This window comes from Galleria mellonella, unplaced genomic scaffold, assembly GCF_026898425.1.
Source record: "Galleria mellonella isolate WM207_F2 unplaced genomic scaffold, CSIRO_AGI_GalMel_v1 utg184, whole genome shotgun sequence".
NCBI lineage: Eukaryota > Metazoa > Arthropoda > Insecta > Lepidoptera > Pyralidae > Galleria > Galleria mellonella.
This window is the reverse complement of record NW_026442025.1, coordinates 7,217,219-7,235,513: the sequence shown is the minus strand read 5'-3', so window position 1 is coordinate 7,235,513 and position 18,295 is coordinate 7,217,219. Positions and strand designations below refer to the sequence as shown.

The following is an 18,295-nucleotide window of genomic DNA, read 5'->3' as shown; positions in this document are numbered from 1 at the left end:
CTCACTAGGTACATTGTTATCTTTGTTATGAATGTTTTTTGCTTATTTGCATGTTGATTCGTATTCTTTAGCTAATGAAGGCCTCGTTCATATTGCTATGTATGCACAATTGGAGAGCGGTTTCTTTGTTTTATTTATTATATTTCACATTGCTGAAGCATGTATGCAACATTGGCATTTTACTTTCATTATGCATTTTAATATCTTACGTTAATTTCGCTTAATGCAAAGTAAAATTAAAATAAAAAGTATTTAAATAAACTGTAAACAAATTTTATTAAAACAAAATTGTTACTAAAAATAAAAAAAAAACAGTCAGTACCTAAATTAAGACGAGACAAACTAGATCGAACACGACGGGTTGATCATGTGACATTTAGGAAATCCTATGGCTGCTATCAGATCAGCTGGATAGTACCATGATAACATAATACTGTATTGTCGGAAAAATTTTGAATGAAAAGACTCATATGCTAAATCAAATTCAATAAAAGTAATGAAATTAAAATATATACTAATAATTATTATATTTAAACTAAACATAAATCTATCATAGATAAAAGAACTAAATATTTAAGTATTAATGAAATATTTGCCAATAATAACAATCTTTATAAAAAAAATATTATTGTTAGTTTACTTGTTGCTCTCTTAGTGCTCGAAAGGCTCAACCAGTAATTTTAAAATTTAAAGCATGAAATGTAAGATGGAAAAGACAAAGCCCCATTGGAAGCTAATTGATAAATATTTAGTGCTAGACCTTCTTAAGTTATTATTCATGTAATTGAAAATTTGAATGTGACATTTAAAAGTAGTACAAATATTGAAATGTGGGTCAAAATAATATAAATTGCATCTTTCACTATATACAAACGATAATTAGATACTTCCCTTAATTATTTACCGTTGAAATATACTAACAAGCGTGTCAGTTAACTTGAAGAGTTAAGTGGTTTCTAATTAGTAAATACATGTAATCTCTGATCTCAGTATTCGTTTATTATTCATTATCAGCTTTATTTAAGTCATGCATGGTTATTACAAGAGTTAGTGTGTCTTTTCGATCTAAATATACATGTAATTTTTGTACAAATTGCTACCATTCGATTGTGATTGTTAGCATATTTATGTAAGTTTAGTAACAATACAATATTATGGTACAATTGAGCTGAAACTGAAACTGATGAAAACGAAAGTTGGTCATAAGAACTCGTAAACTACGCGTGAATCGATTTGCCTTAACCAAAACTATGACTCTAAGTGGTACACAGAGGCTGATGAATGAATCTTAAAAATTGTAAAAGCTTATTTTTAAACAGACTTGTTTTTTCCTTACCCAACAGTAAAACAATTAAAAAGGTTTTAACTCTATATACTTAATATGCGTGAAATAAACACTTGCAAACTCGAATTTGTGTGTATATTTTTTTTATTTTTACTTTTAAATTTTTACATGATGTCATATAATAATTTTATTAATATAACATAATTAATAAAAAAAATAAACAAATCTGTTGCTGTGTGTGCCTCGATATAGAATGGGGCCCCCTTTCCTTTTCCATGTGTGTTTATAAGAGGCGACTAACGAAGGGCAGGAATGGACAGCAGTGTCCCTCTTAAAACATCTCTAAAAGCCTAACTGCGGTTGCCAATCCGTTTGCCAGGCGTGCAACTACTGGCAACGCTTCCCTTATAGGGAAAGCTTATGTCCAACAGTGGACAGTTAATGGCTGAAATAATAATAATAAAAACAAATTTGTCACTTACAATACACGAATTTTATAAGACACACGAATACAATTGCTTGAACAATAATGTATTTTATTGCACTGTAACAGGGATCGAGTGTAATGCTCATTTACACTATATTCTGTACCGAATGTATTCATACAGTACAATGTACTTCAGAGAATTCCCACAGATATCAAGCAAGTCAATTAGTAAATACTAACTGTGTAAAACTCGGCAGAATACAACAACATACTCACGAGCTTCTACGTGCAGGGTAATTCTATTATAAATAAATTTTAACTTTTTTACTTTTTACATACTAATAATAATATTTATTATATTTACCTACTCATTTTTAAGGAATATAAAGATAAATTATTTATTCGCCATAGTTACTATAATAATTAGAAGTGTGTATAATATTTTGAAGTAAATAGGTTAAGTTTGTAATTTATTATGATTTAATTCTACAAGTAGCTTTTTTTACTGTATTTAATGTATACTGAAAAATATCAACCTTAGCAAGACTCTATGTAGTAGAATGGAGCTTTTTAAAATTATTATATTTTTAATTTTAATGTTCATTGGTTTTCAAAATAACGAATCAACAGGAAAGTTGTTACTTATGCCAGTAGTTTCTTTTCGAACAGTAAATCGATGCAAATTATACATAAAAGGTTTGTCTACAGAATGACTAATTTGAAATATAGCAGAATAGCCCTGAGAATGGAGTACAAGTGGAGTAGAGCGGTTGCGTCACAACTCGCGATGAACTGGCTTTGTTTTCTCCACTTTCGATTTTATTTAGCTGCGCCCGCGCACGACATTGCACCGACTGGTTTTATGTTACTAATTTGTTACAAATTATGTCATACTGCGATAAGAATTTACGATATTTACTATGGGGACTTATTTACTAATAATAATGCACTAGGTTATAAATTATAATTAAGATTGTGTCCCACGAAAAAATCGATGTAGTACTACCAGTTATTTTAATTTAAAAACTGAAGTGCAGAACCGATTTTGATAAAATTTCTATAAGAAGAATTTATAAGTATATCTTTTTGGAAAAAAAATAATTTTCCAAATTGGTTTACATCTAATGGAGTTATAAGATAACAAACATAAAAAAATACAATAAAATTAAGAACCTTCATGTTTTTGAAGTCGGTTAAATAATTAAAATATCTCGGTGATAATTGTTTATTCACATTTTACTTAAGAGGAAATTTAAATGCATCAGATTTTACGCTTATATTGATTCTATATTTTTTTTTATATAAGTATTTTATATATCGTGATTCAAGTCATGTAGAAAATACTGATATTTAGAAGATTGTCTAACATTTATTGCATGATAAAAAAAGTAATGTCATTGACATCAACAATGACGTTAATAGAATAAGAGGCCAAAAAAGATTTTGGCAATCTTTTTTTTTGTAATAATAAGTAACTACTTATTCGTAAATCGTTTCCTAGTTATTAAATTTTTTCGTCTATCTTTAAATTGTATAAATGCTGTGAATATGAAAAATTGCCTCAACAACCATTTTTAAAATAAAAATTGTCTGTAAATTTTTATTTAATATTTTTTATTATTTACACGATATTATATAAACTATATTTAATAAACATCAAACATACATACGCACATCTGAACAATATTTCCCTTTTTCTTTGACTAAGACTTTGATTAATTTATAAATGGTGCAATAAATTGTAAAATAAATAAATAAAACGGGTAACCTAACGTGAACATACAAAGTTTTATTGAAATTCTATGTTTTATTGTAATTTTATTTCAGCTTTACTCATTTCTTTAGACTCGGAAATGCCTGACTAGAATCGAACTCAATTAGAGCCATAATGGCTTTTTACTAATATCCTATTAAATATGAAAGTGAGTTTGTTTGTTATCTTATAACACCTTAACGGTTTAATCAGTTACTATGAAATTTGCGTACTATATGATGAAATGAGACGCCTGTCCAACTTAAGTGAACCTTTTAACATTGCGAAAATAAAAGGAAGCATTTTTAAAAGACTTTTTTGGGACTTTTCTAAGTCTATTTTTTCTAAAGTCTCGAAACCAAAAAGTGCACTGAATAATTTCACTGCAATCTAATGATAGAAAACGCACTTGCTGAAAATCCTAAAGATTCCACTCTGTAAGTTCTCTGAATAAAATTAACTATAGCAATATCACTACGTCTGTACGTCACTTTAACATATGTAACGAAAAGTTGCGTGATAAAAAAATATTAACAATAAAAATTGTTTACGTTATCGTAACGGCTATTACATCGTTTGATAAAACTGTTATTATGTGTATAACTCTAATTATCGATATGAAATCTCGATTGTGATTGTGTAGCTCTCACATAAATTACTATGTACTTCGCTAATTTAATGAAGCATCAATATGACCAAGACATGAATTTATCAGAATAAAAAGTAGCCCTTCTTACTCTTCTCTTTCTTCTCTGCCCTTCAAAATGCAAATGCTAAATTTCATGACGATTCGACCTTTATAAGAAAATAAATAATATATAGCCTATATTTTTTGCTGATAATATAGCATTCTACTCGTATTAGTGAAAGAACTTTTAAAATCCTTTGAGTAGTTTTTGAGTTTATCCATTACAAACAAACAATCAAATCTTTTATCTTTATGATATTAATAAAGATAGTAATAATTTCTAATTATAATTAACATATATAATAATTTCTAATTATAATTTTTCTTTAGATATGACTATTGTACAATAAATACGGAACCTGTCTAATGCGTGTTCAACACGCATTTTTCATTCATTCACGTTCATTTGTAATCCTGAGTAATTAAAGAGATTATGAACATTCTTAAACACTATCTGATTTACTATTGCTTTCTTCTATTTCTTTGCATTATGTCTCTACCATAAGGCATTCCATAATTTTCTATATATACTTTTCATAAATGTTTAATGTTATGTGCATTTACATAATAAGCATATTTAAACTATGATGTATATTCTAAATGACGTAATTAATATTATTACCATAATTTATTACAAGTTTTATAATCTCTTATCATAATTTTATTTTTAGGAATTCATATCTTAAATTTATCTGACAGTTTGTTGTCTGCTTCTATTATAATAAGGTATAGTTTATCTATACTGATAAAATGAATAACATTAAATACAGTATAACAAGTTAATTTTGCAACAGATTTCAATATTTAGTCGACTCTCAAAGTGAGCTTATAAACCAGTTTCTCGTTGACCCATTTAATAAAGTCTAGAAACCGGCTCAAAAAGCAATCTGTGTGACTTCTATAACCCACGTAAATTACAAATAGTAGTAATACTGTTTTATTTCCAATATAACACTATGAAACGTTATAAGGGAAATTAAAGAAAGTTGCCAAAAATATTTATTTTATTCAAGGTTCGGAAATAATTTACATAGATTAAAATGTAAATAAATTAAGAGTAAAATACGATTTACTTCTAATCAATAGTTACGTAAAAAGTTATCGATGAACGTGATTTTTTTTTACAAACTATTCTAATGTGTTTATTTATTCGTAAGAATACAATTATTATTTGATTTTATATTAAAAATTGTTGTCATACCGATTAATAATTTTTTTGTTTTTCTTTTATGTAAATTGAAATGGCAAACAGGCTGACGGCCCACCTGATGCAAAGCGGTAATTACATACCACTACCTACTCGTATAAAGGGAAAACATCCTTCGTATGAGTACAAATTATTGTCTGGATAAAATCTGAGTACATACATGGGTGGTGTATTTTTACATAACCGTCCAAGAAAGGATTATAATAATTTCAGTTTTAATGTATGTGAGTTTTTTATTCCACCATTACTTCTAATTGCCTGAACAGATTTGGATATGTGGAGAATTCTTATATTATCCCGTCACATATCCCCGGCTGTAATTTTTTGAAAATACTTTTTTAGCAGAGTAGTCATATTTTTTAAATTATATTTATGTAATACTATGCTAAATAAAAATAAAGCTTAACTAAAAAAAATAATAAAGCTTTACATCCTTCTATTAAAAAAAAGAAATGAAAACAAATAAGTAGACGTATTATCTAACCCTGTCATCGCGACCACTATATTGGCTGTATGCCATAGAGTATATCCATCGATCTCAACCATAGATGAATTCTAATTCGCCACACATCCGTCTCTGGGAGTTCACTCTACATTTGGAGTCACGGCACGAACGCGAAAGCTTACAGCCGTTTGTCACTGTCACTGATCACATTTGGCCTTGTTATTAATTAAAATTATTATAATATGAAACACTACATCAGAGTAGACGTGACATGAACTGCCTGAACAACTTTTATTAAAAATTAATTCGAATATATAATTAAAATTACTTAGTTTTCAAAATTTTGCAATAATTTTTAATGATAAGTTATTGAAAAAATAGAGAGATAAAAATAGTAAATAGTACCACCTTCTAATATTAATTTCGTAATGTATTAATATTATAATTATAAATGCGTTTGTAAGGCATAGCTATAATGAAAATGACGAAAATAAATAAATAAAAATCAATAATATAAATTAGTCCGGTAGAGAAATGTTTCATTTAGGAGTTCTAATCTGTAATAGAGAAAAAGTTCAATTCAATCTTAATATCATATTTTATTTTTAATATAAATAAAATTGCTATTAAACTGATGATTATAATAATTACGTAATGAATTAAATACTTCTAGAAATTTTGTATGAGAGTCAAAAGGCAGTTTTTATATTCTATTTCCAAATATATAAATGTAAAAATTATTAAAAGAATTGGATGTTTGTTCCTGATTACGTTTTTACTCGTTACCAGCTGTATCCTATGGCTCTGCTCGAGTGAATCAGAATATATAAAATACCATCATCACTTACATAGGCTTCTCCCATAAGGAGTTTTTTTCAGTAGTTGTCACGCTTGGCAGGTGGTTTAGCAACCGCAGTTAGGCTTTGGTGATTGTTTAAGAGGGATGTTGCTGCTTATCTTTCTATTATTACATTTCCTTAGTCGCCTCTTACGACACCCACGAGAAAGGAAGGGGTGACTCATTCTATGCCGGAACCATATGGCAACATAAATTATCTTAGGTACTAATTTATTATATAAACTACCCATGTACCAAATTTTATTCAATTCTGGTCAGTAGTTTTTGCGTGAAAGAGTAACATCCATTCATCTATCATTACAAACTTTCACATTTATTATATTAAATAGAAGGCTTAAACGACTAAACAATTTGGAATATAAATAACCGCATAAATAGAGTATAATTATGCTCATTATATACGTAAGATATTTTTATTCTTATTTATTTGGGCACAGTCGCAGAATGTAGTTAGCAACTCTATAATTATGAATACATTAGATTGATTAAACTGCTGAGTATAAATTTACTTGATATTAATTTTATAGGTCAATGCTGTATAGATAATAACAAACGCACAGATAGTTTATCTATCAAAGATTCACTTTAAGAAACATACGTAATATTATTAATTTATGATATAATTAGTACACACATTGTATCAATACGACCAGTATTAGGTATCCTTTTCAAGGTCCCCATGGTTTACAGACATTGAATCTTAATAATGAGATTATTATACAAACGCATATTATATTTTGCATGCATATGCATATAATAATAAGTTAATTATTCATAGACACACCGCAGTCGTAGTTCTTGTCGTTCGAACCCAGAACTTTAATATGTTGGAATTATTCTATTCGATTTTTATACAACTTGATATATTATGACTAATAAATTGACAGCTCATATGATGGAAAATGTTGACTATCGCATATACTATATGCATGGTATTTTTCATGTGTTGCCATTACAGGGGACAAAGGTATTATGTCTCTATATTCAGAGATTTTATAACAACAGCCGGATATAAAACTGTGAAATTTGTAATGGTGGTATTTTTTGCAATATACAAGGAAATCTTTTTTTTTTAAGATTTCAGGAGGAGTTAATACATGCGAGCAGCAATGGCTGTCACAGTATATTCTGTAATCTCCATACGCAATATCCTTGTTCATGTCATTAGACGACAATTACTACTTTCCATCCGGCGGCCTGTCAATTCGATTACCATTTCTAGTATTATAAATAACCGGTCAAGAGCATGCTTAACATACTTTGACAGGGTTCCGTAGTACTGTTATATATATTTATTGGCAATTCTAAATTATATCTTACTGTAATTAATTAAAAAAAAGTAGATGCGTTCGCGGCTTTTTTGATAAAAGTAAACTTTAGCTAGCAATACTTGAATGGAAAAACGCAATTTAATAGTCATAAAAAATATATATAATTTGTACCTCGCTGTTTGTAAGGACACAAAGCTATAAAAGGCGGAAAAAACTTTATTGTGAAATAATAATGAACATAACAAGGACAAGGGCTAATAAAATAAGTATTGTTGTTTCATTTTATAATTAACGAGATATGCCCGCAATTTTTGATGACATCACTCGTCCTACGAGTATGTACCTACATCCAGTGTTGGTTTTAGGGTGGGGCGTAGTTACACGATGTCCAGGGGCATCAAGATTAAGGGGTGTACCAAAACAAAACTGTCCAATACCATTAGAAGAGTCTTCAAAGCTTCTCTTATCCTTAGATTAGTCTAAACTTCAGCAACCTTATTTTTCTTCATTAAAAAAAATCGAGTCTATGTAGTCAACTCTGCATTTATATTTGAGGTTCATGCTATTCCTTTGTCAAATCTGAATAAAAAAGACTAATAATGTAATAAATATTTGACAAAGAGATAGATTTTTATTTGTGTGTCAATTTAAATAGATACGTCTGTTTTACGTTTACCCACAACAATTTTCAATACTTTTTATCGCATGATTACATTTCCGTTTTTCCAAAGGTTAACTGGGATGGAATGCTATATAGCGTTAAGTCCGCCTTTTGAATCAAATCTATATTGTAACCTCCCCAGGGGGAGACCTATGTCGACAGACAACCTGACCAACATAATGGTTGCTAGTAAGCTAGCTTAGTAATAAGTAGTATGTAAGTTAAAGTAAAATTGTGGTCAGAGAATAAAGGCTTTATTATTATTATTATATATTGTAACGTGACCAATAAATAAACAGCTCGAGGAAAACCCAAAATATGAGATGGTAATGGAAGTGATGTTATCAGAAATTTACAGGTAACAATAGTAAAGATAGTAAGTATATTTTTTTTGCTTACAAAATGAAATGCGAAATCATTATTTTTGTAATTAATATAATATTTGCATATTAAAATAATAACCAGGTTATTTAAGCAGGTATATTATTCCTATTGTTGATGATGATTTTTGAAAGTGAACTAAGGAAGTCGTATGTAAAGGTCGTATAGAACGATAGAGGTTATCTTAATATTTCATCTTTTTAAAAAAACAAATGAAAAAAAGAAGTTTTTTTAAAAAAAGAAACGATGACCGGACAACCAGTCTGTGTAATTATATATGATAAAATTAGAGTTTGTTATGTGAAAAACAGCAATGTCTTACGAGCATCCCAAGTAATTGACTGTGTTGAATTCTGAATTAGGATCGATGTTTTTGACTATGAAACTCAAAAACATTTAGATCTGTATTTCTGGATAAATGAAGATAGGAAACACTGCATTTTTTGACGTTAATAGTTAGGAATAAAAAAATGATGTTTAATAAGTTTAGCAAGGCGTAGGATACGGGTATACTGTGGTATGTGCGGCTTGGTGGACGTAACAGCCAAGTCCGCTGCAGTTTGGTCCGGTTAATCCAGTTTCTTATATAAAAATTACGTAAAACGAGCACGAGCTGGCCGCTAGATATATAATTGTATGTACGGTCATGGCAGTAATATGTTAGCAATTAGAACTTTGTTACAATGACATTCTTGATAAGCCCAAACATTTTTGCTAGTACAATGTCTGAAGCGTGTGTAACACAAGACATTGTTATAAAATCAATTTAATTAAAGAAATAATTTTTTTATTATTATCTCATTTGTTTGTAATAATTTATGTCGACTGTTAAATATTGTTAATAATTTATGTGAATGTTATTCGACTACTTTTACTCAATAGGAGCCCTGTTCATGAGCGCGGTTCATGGCTGTGTCGTGAGCAGTATGTGTAAAACCGACATAAATAATTACAATACATACTGTATTCCCTCACAATATTTATTATTCAAAGATGTCATTAATTTATTTTTGAATAATAAATATGAGTAAAAATTATTAATTAACATATTTATCTGTATCTTAATCATCACTTCATGATGATTCTGAAAGTAGTAGACATTTTATAATATCTATAGTATTATCTATAGGTGACGAATTTTCAAGGAATTAACTACCACGTTTTTCAAGTGGGATCTCAAAAAGGTCAACCTGCCGGTTCTATTGCTAGTAACTGCTAGCAACCCATTAGCTTTGAATACTTTTTCATATTTAATTTGTCAAAATAATTTAATAATGATTGAAATGCTGTTTAATTTCTGTTTCGCGTTTTTAAGTAAATTATTTTTAATGTATTTTCGAAATATCTCGTCATCTTTCGGAGCAATTTTTAATGTATTCTTGAAACGTATCACCAGCCATCAGAGCGTTTTATTAGTTTTAAAAAAGGTACAATAGTATATTTTTTTTATGGATGATAATGGAATGGTAACCCCACTTGCGCTATCAGTATACGCTGGCGGGGCACCAGTGAGTAATGATAGATGTGGATGAAAGCAGCTCAGTTAGCCCATCGTGACGAATTCCACCAGAATTAACCACGATGGTTTCCAGGGGGGAACCGCGTGGAGGTCGACCTGATAGGGTATATTACTAGCAATGAGTTCATTAGACCCCATTACTAATAATCCCTTCCCCCTTAATAGTATATATTAATTTTGTCATCCAAATATACAAACTTGTTTGCATAAAGTAGAGAATAAAACTGACCTTTTAAAGGTAATTATTTCTACGTAATAGTGGTAAAATAGCATTTGTTCCATTACACACTAAATTCGCTATTAGTATTCATTGAGTGCAATTTGAATAATCATTCGTATGCATGGATGCTGTGCGAAATGACCGGCCTAATTATGTACAATTTTGTCATTATGTTTGTGCGATATCATAATGAGCAATTTGATGTCATATATCGTGACTAATTAGCGATTAATTAGTTATTTTTAACCTAGTTTATTTTATACTAGTTGTATTCCGCGTTTTAGCCCATGTGATGCATTAATAACATAAAGTATTATATGTGCTAAATTAGAATATATCATACTCGTATACCAAATGTCATTCAAATCCATCTATCGTTACAAGCTTTCGCATTTATACTAGTGGCCCGGTACGTGCTTCGCTACGTATAAAATGATATTATAAAGAAAACAAAATTTAACATTAAATATATTTATTCAAATAAAATAAAACTGTCAACACTGAAAAAAGTTTCAATTTGACAGCACAATCCCTATCTTAAAAAAAAAATTGAATTTGAAACAAAAATCCCCATTAACCAAATGATCCGCCATTTATTGAATTAATTTGTTACAAAAAATGTGATAAATGAAGAATCGCTCGACCGATTTTGTGCAAACTTCACATTAACCATCAACTAAATAGTCTGAACAAAGTCGAAACATTTGGTTTGGATAGGTGAGCCCGTTCTTGATTCTATAAAATTACAACGAAAAGTGGCATTAATTTTTATATATATATATATATAGGTATTATTTAATAGGATTAATAAGGCTAAAAGAGTATGCTAAGAGTTTTTTACTTTTATTCTGAGATATCCATAATGTTGTTCGTGTCTATGGGTAACTATTATGATTTTAAAATTTAGCATATATATTTGGTATAAATGTGGAGAAGGACATAGTCTCCTTTTTATTCTGGTGAATCATTATATTTCAGTCGCGCAGGCAAAGTAGTGGTTAAAAGAGTAGTTAAAGTATAATTTATAATTGACAATAGTTCCAGATTATTATAAAAATCAATGGTCAATTTAATAATCAACTCTGTATGTAACTTGTCGGAAGTTAAAATTTATGCAAAATAGCCTATTATGTTTGTCGTAATCGCACTGCTGCAACTGAATTGTACTATTTCGCGTTGCACACTGCAATTATATTGGCACGTCAGAGGTAATTTCGTTTGTTTTCCGCGTCCAATAAACCTGGTAACATTTACAAAATAAAGTACATTTTACTCCGCAAAAACTACATAAAAATCTTTGTGAAATGTGAAAATCTATTCAGAATTGTAGACACAATTCCGTAATACAGGCACAAAAAGGAATTGAAATGATAAGACATTTTTTTTTCTTTTGAAAGTCATTTAAATAAATGATTAATTAATTAAAAAATAAACGAATAAAAGAAAACAATGGCGGATTTATTATTAAAAACAATCATTTCCAGACAACTTCTGGATGAAGAGGGGCATAAACAGTTTACTCAGAACCACGAACATAAGTCGCGCCATTTCTAAACCAATATTTACAATGATTTTTATAATCGTCACAATTAATTGGTCTCATAACAAATTTATCACGATTAAATTCACTGTTGTGTCCAGAGCAAATATGTATTTTATTTTTTATCTAATACTACATAGGGTACATACATCATTAGCTGAGTCACAAAGATGGATCACCTTTAACCATTTTTGTAGTATTAAATTGTATTTAATTACATTGTGTTTTATTCGTTTAACCCTATTGGGGTTCATACGGGTCAGCACTTAAAACTGAATAATAGTATTTATCATGTTCGATAGATGACGTAACGTGATCTTTTAACAGAAATCGCATGTGTAGTGGTTGTTAAATCCGAGAGGAATGTCTAATCTTTTTCGTTACATTTTTAGGAATAAGACAGTAATCATCATATCAGTCTTTAACTGTCCACTGCTGAACCTAAGCCTCCCCCCAGGGGGGGGTTTTGCCAGTAGTTACCATGTTTGGCAGGCGGATTGGCAACTGCAGTAAGGCTTTGTTGTTTATGCAGATGTTTGTAAAGGGACGCAGCTGCCCAATTTTCGTCCTCCCTTAGTCGTCTCTTACGACACCCACGGGAAACGAAGAGAGGCCTATTTCATGCCGGGGCTATACAGGAAGACAGAATTATCAGAAGACAGTATTACCACAGAATATTAAATGCCTTTACAGTTTGTCTTTTATTTACCGTTCGACGACCTGGTTGAGTCTAGACTGTTGAACATTGCAGGTGATACAGTCTCTAGACAAGTGGCAAGCGAATTTGTCGATGGAATCGACATCACTAGCGAGTCCGTGAGATAGAATAAGATAGCATCCCCGGATGACTCATTCCAACGACGACGAACATCGACGAATTCGCTTGCCACTTGTCTAAAGGCCCTGGCCCTCTATAAACAAGACAACTGAATCCATCGATGGAATTGTTATGACAAGCGAGTCCATGAGTTGGCATGAAACACAAAACGCCACTATCTCATTCTATTTCATAGACTTGCTAGGGATGTAAATTTTATCGATGTATTTGCTTGCCATTTGTCTAGAGGGCATATGTAGTGTCTGAAAAGTAAATGCTCAACTGATGGCAACATTGCTCTCGGTATAGTGTAAAAACTGCGAGTTCAAGCCTTGCTTATATCGAAATATTTTTTTAATAATATTTCTGTATTACTCTCCCTATGTAATATCAACATTAATTAACGTGAGATATAAACATAACTATGATTTTTTTTTCTATAACATTGCCACAAGGTACGTAGTGACATTTGTTATAAGGCACAATGGCAGCCACCCAACACAATGAAAATGTGGCAATTAAGTAAATAGTTTTAACAAGATGTCATAATAAAGTATAATTACTCAGACGTGTGTTGGGAGGCGCAATTAGACAATAGGATAACATCTCGCTGAATTAACTGAATTGAGGCATTGTTAAAAAAGTATTATGTATTAAAAGGCATAAAACACGTGTTGGTAACCCGATATCATTGAATTTAAATTGTCGCCAAAAATACCGTTGAAGCATATGTATTCAGCAACTTATCTTATGGATCTTGGACTATAATTATCTATAATATATCTATTACTGTTTACGGAGGGAAAGGGATTGTTAATAAAGGAAACTAGCGGCCCCATTGCTCCTGTCAAGTTGATCCCCTTGCGATTCGTCCTAGAAAAAATGGTTTTTATCCTTAATGAGCTCATCATGGTAAATTAACTGATCTGCTTTCATCCTCATCTGTCATTCCTCACTGGTGTCCCGCTAGCGTATACCGATAACACATTAAAAATTTTACCTACGTTATAGTGCAAGATCTCGTTACTGAAATATACAGGTGTAGCATTAAAGCATTTAATTCAACTAAAGTTCTTATATAATGCAATTTATTACTAAAAATTATAAATAAAATATCTAAGTAATCTGGCTATATTATTTTACATCTTCATTAATTAAAAAAGAATGTATACTAATTGAAACCTCATCCATTTTTATGTAGAGTAACAAATGACAGACATAATTTTTTTTTATAATACTACACTTATTATACTTAAAGAATAAAAGGACCAATACAAACGCACATGTACATGAAATACAATTTTTTTTTTATTATCATTGGTCTTGAATTAGTTATTATTAGTTAATCTCGGTTGCATATTTATTTACGTTAACGTCTTCAAATCACTCATAAATAACCAGTGATTTGAAGAAAATGCATTAAGGTATTCATTGTTATAAAAAAAAAAAACTTAGTATTTGTTGTAGTTACAGATACTTTACAAGTAACAATTGACTGATTAGATCTTTTTTAATTGTTTTAGATCGTTTAATTGTTATGTTGCAATTAGTACCTGCCTATTAAAGTAACATAGATATACCCAGTTACAATGTAAAAATATGTATGAATGTTAATGATGTGGCTACCACTTCTTATAATGATTGAAAAATAATACAGAATGAAACTGACATGGGTTAAAAAAGAATAAAGAAAAAATTTTATGTTCATTAATTAAGTTACTATGGAAGACAAAATTTTTTTTCTTAATTTTTTTAGTCAAAAAAATTGATTATGATAAAATGTTTAGATTCTTGCTTATACATTTACACGTGTCTATTCCACTAATATTAATTATTAAACTATATTAAAGATATTTTCTTTAGTTGTTAGATATTTACAACTGTAGTAATAAAAACCATAGGTTTATATTTTTAAACGTTTTCCAAAAAAAAAAAAATGTTCCTAATTTGTCATTACATATGTATATTTCACTAATATTTAATAGTTTCTACAATCCTTAGTTATTTATAACTGTAGTAACAAAACAGGTTTATGTTTTTAAACAATTTACAAAAAAAGGCGTTCTCAATTTATCATTATTTGTTGCTTTTTTTTACATAACTACGTCACTAATTCTGAATCGATTTAAATAATTGTTTTTACAATCAGTAGATTAGCCTCCATTGTTGGTGTTCTTTTAATTTTGTAACAATATAACAACAATTTGTAAATATGCGATTCCGTATTCTAAATTTAAATATTTTACAATGTAAAATATTTATAAAACATCTCGTCATTTATCACGTGTGTGTGTATGTAGGTATAGATTAAGAATAATTTGATTCTTTTTCTACGGCGTAGACGATTGAAGTCGTTTTAGTATGGAGCATAACGTCCTTGTTATATGTTAGGTCAGACAATAGATCTGATCTAATATTCCAACATATAATTACGTTAATCTAGCGTGACATCGTGTAATTGAAAATAATAGTTTTTCTGATTACTGTGCAAGGAAATTGATAATAACAGATGTTATTTTCATGGAAAACAATAATTCATTTACGTACAAGTAAATATATATAATAATGTATGCGCTATGTAATCTATATCTACATTATTATATAAAACAAACGATTTTGTTTCAACGCGTTAATCTCTGAAATTAATCATACCAATAAGATTTTAATTTTTTTGCATGTTTTTGGTCAATTCTTGCCTAAAGTTAAAAGATTAGTTTTGATAGGTTTCGATACATACAACATTTTAATACAACTTCGGGCAAAGTCGCGGGATACAGTTATGTTCTCCATCCCATATACCAAATTTCATAATAGTTAGTTAAACTGTTAAGGCGTTGTAATGTTATAAACAAATAAACTCCCTTTAACATTAATAATATTAGTAAAGATACAGTATTACTACTGTTTAAATATCTAGAGACTGTTCTGAGTCTATTTAGCATAAAAAATGGACACGCGAAGCGTACTTGTAATTATTTGCGACATCTATGTAATCCATATCTGGGTCTACATATTAAATATATTGCTAAATTATACATGAAGAAGAAAATACGCGAACCGTTCATAGGTACGAAAATACTTCACCTTCACCTTGATACCGTTGCTTATGGTTTCCCATCCGAAACATATACATATAAATAGTGTTGTGAAACAAAAATAACTTATTCAAATAACTGATATTTAAACGGTTATTAGCAATGATATTTTAAAGTTTTTTCTTTCTTTTATTATAAAATCATTGTTTTTAGCGTTATATTGCATTATTCAAAAATGTACAATAGAAAAATATATATATATTTTTAATTATATAATAGGATACCTATATTGAGAAAATTCTTCTTCTCACAGTGCCTCTGCAACTAGTGAAGGTTGGCTATAAGCTCATGGAATCTGTCCTTGGGAGATGGAATTATTCGGAGCCCGGATTTGTCTGCGATCGATCCTTCTTTTGCCAGTAATTTTGCTCATTATAATTAGATATAGAAGGTGATATTTGTCGAGTATAAGTATCAAGTACATGGCCAAAACTCAAAGGATACGAAGTTTTCTTTTTACGAATACGAAATACGAAGTTGCTTTTCAATGATTGGTAATAACTTGTGCTAATGATAATAACTAGTCTACTAGTAATAACTAGTCTGTGACAGAACCGTCTCTTGATAAAATTAATCTTACTTATAAATATACCAAATAGAAACATTATTAAACTTATTCAGTCACTCAGTATGATACTACTGCCCAATTTAAAATGCAATAAAAAAAAATAGATAGGAAACTCGGCTGTAACTTTTTCAAATAAAAGTGACATTTTCAATTTATAAATTTTACGAATAAATATTACAATAAATGTCACAAAAACTTTAAAAAATTAAAATATTAAACAAACATTTAGATCATTTCTAAAGTATGAAAGATACGTACTATAAAACATTTTATTGTTATCGAAAGTGCGTTAATTACCTTAGTTAATTGATTTAGATATGGTCTTATATATTTGATAGTGTAACATGGCGCTTAGCTAGAGATATTAACACAAACAACGAGCTATTACGTAACCGTAATATGATGTATGAAGACACAAGTCTCGGCTGCTACATCTAGGCTGTAATGTAGCAATATATTCATATAACTGTTACGATATGAGACGACACTGTATAGTGCATGAGAAAAAATTGCATCAGGCATACTTTAAAAATATACACCATACCTCTGTTGCAATAACGCCTATTTTTAAATGTCAGATGTAGTGGAAAGCTTCGTGCCTAATTAACATACAAGAGCTGAATATATCCTCAATAAATTTTATAAGGATTGTAGGTAAATACGAGTATAATACAGTCAACTGGTTTACTTCATACCTTAATTGTAGAAATCCCCTATTGGTCCATTACTAGACATCTATCCATAATACGTAACTACATTATATTAAGTCAAAGATCCCTCTGTGTCAATGTCGAATTTTTTTTCCAAGGGACTAATAGAATATTCAAAAAGATGACAATGGAATGGTAACTCCGTCTGCGTTGTTGGTAAGTTACTGATATGTATAACCTATACATTGGGGAAGTACCAGTGGATAATCGTAGGTGAGAATGCAGTCAAGACAATTGCCTCATATTAAAGAATTCATGTGGAAATAACCACAATAGTTTCCAGAGTAGCTGCGTAGATATCAGTCTATTGCTAGCAATGGGGCTACTAATCCCCATTACTAATAAATCCTTCCTCCTAAAAAGACCTAATGGGCTATAATAATGTTGATGAAGGATCAATAGTTCACATGCACTTGACACATATTTACGGATATATAAATGTTATAAGGTATTAACATATTTATTATTGTGATACTATCAACGTTTTTCTGGGACAAACAATTTATCTAAGTGCATGTATGTTGCATTCTTTATGTCTTGTATTATTATTAGTGATTAGCCGCGCGATGTCACTAATGATGGGTCTCTATATGCCTGACCCCCAGATGTAACGAGATATCAACAAATTACTACATCAAGTGTGCCACGGGCGATGTATTGATATTCACTAATGTTGTTATATTTATATCTAAACTAGATAACCCGGTAAACTTTATTTAACCTATAATGCCCAACTATTTAAATATAATTCGGAGTAGCAATTGTCATGTAACATTATGTATTTTTATTTAACGATATTCAGCTAAACTTTAAGGTTTTTTCGCCTTTTTTTCTTTCGAACCATACCTG

General features: G+C 29.7%; 1 protein-coding gene across 2 annotated transcripts in view; it reads left to right on the top strand.

Annotated features, from left to right (window-relative positions):
- Positions 1-18,295, top strand: part of LOC113512055 (alpha-N-acetylgalactosaminidase) — a 79,648-nt gene that overhangs the window by 24,668 nt on the left and 36,685 nt on the right. The gene's annotated exons all lie outside the window — the stretch shown is intronic.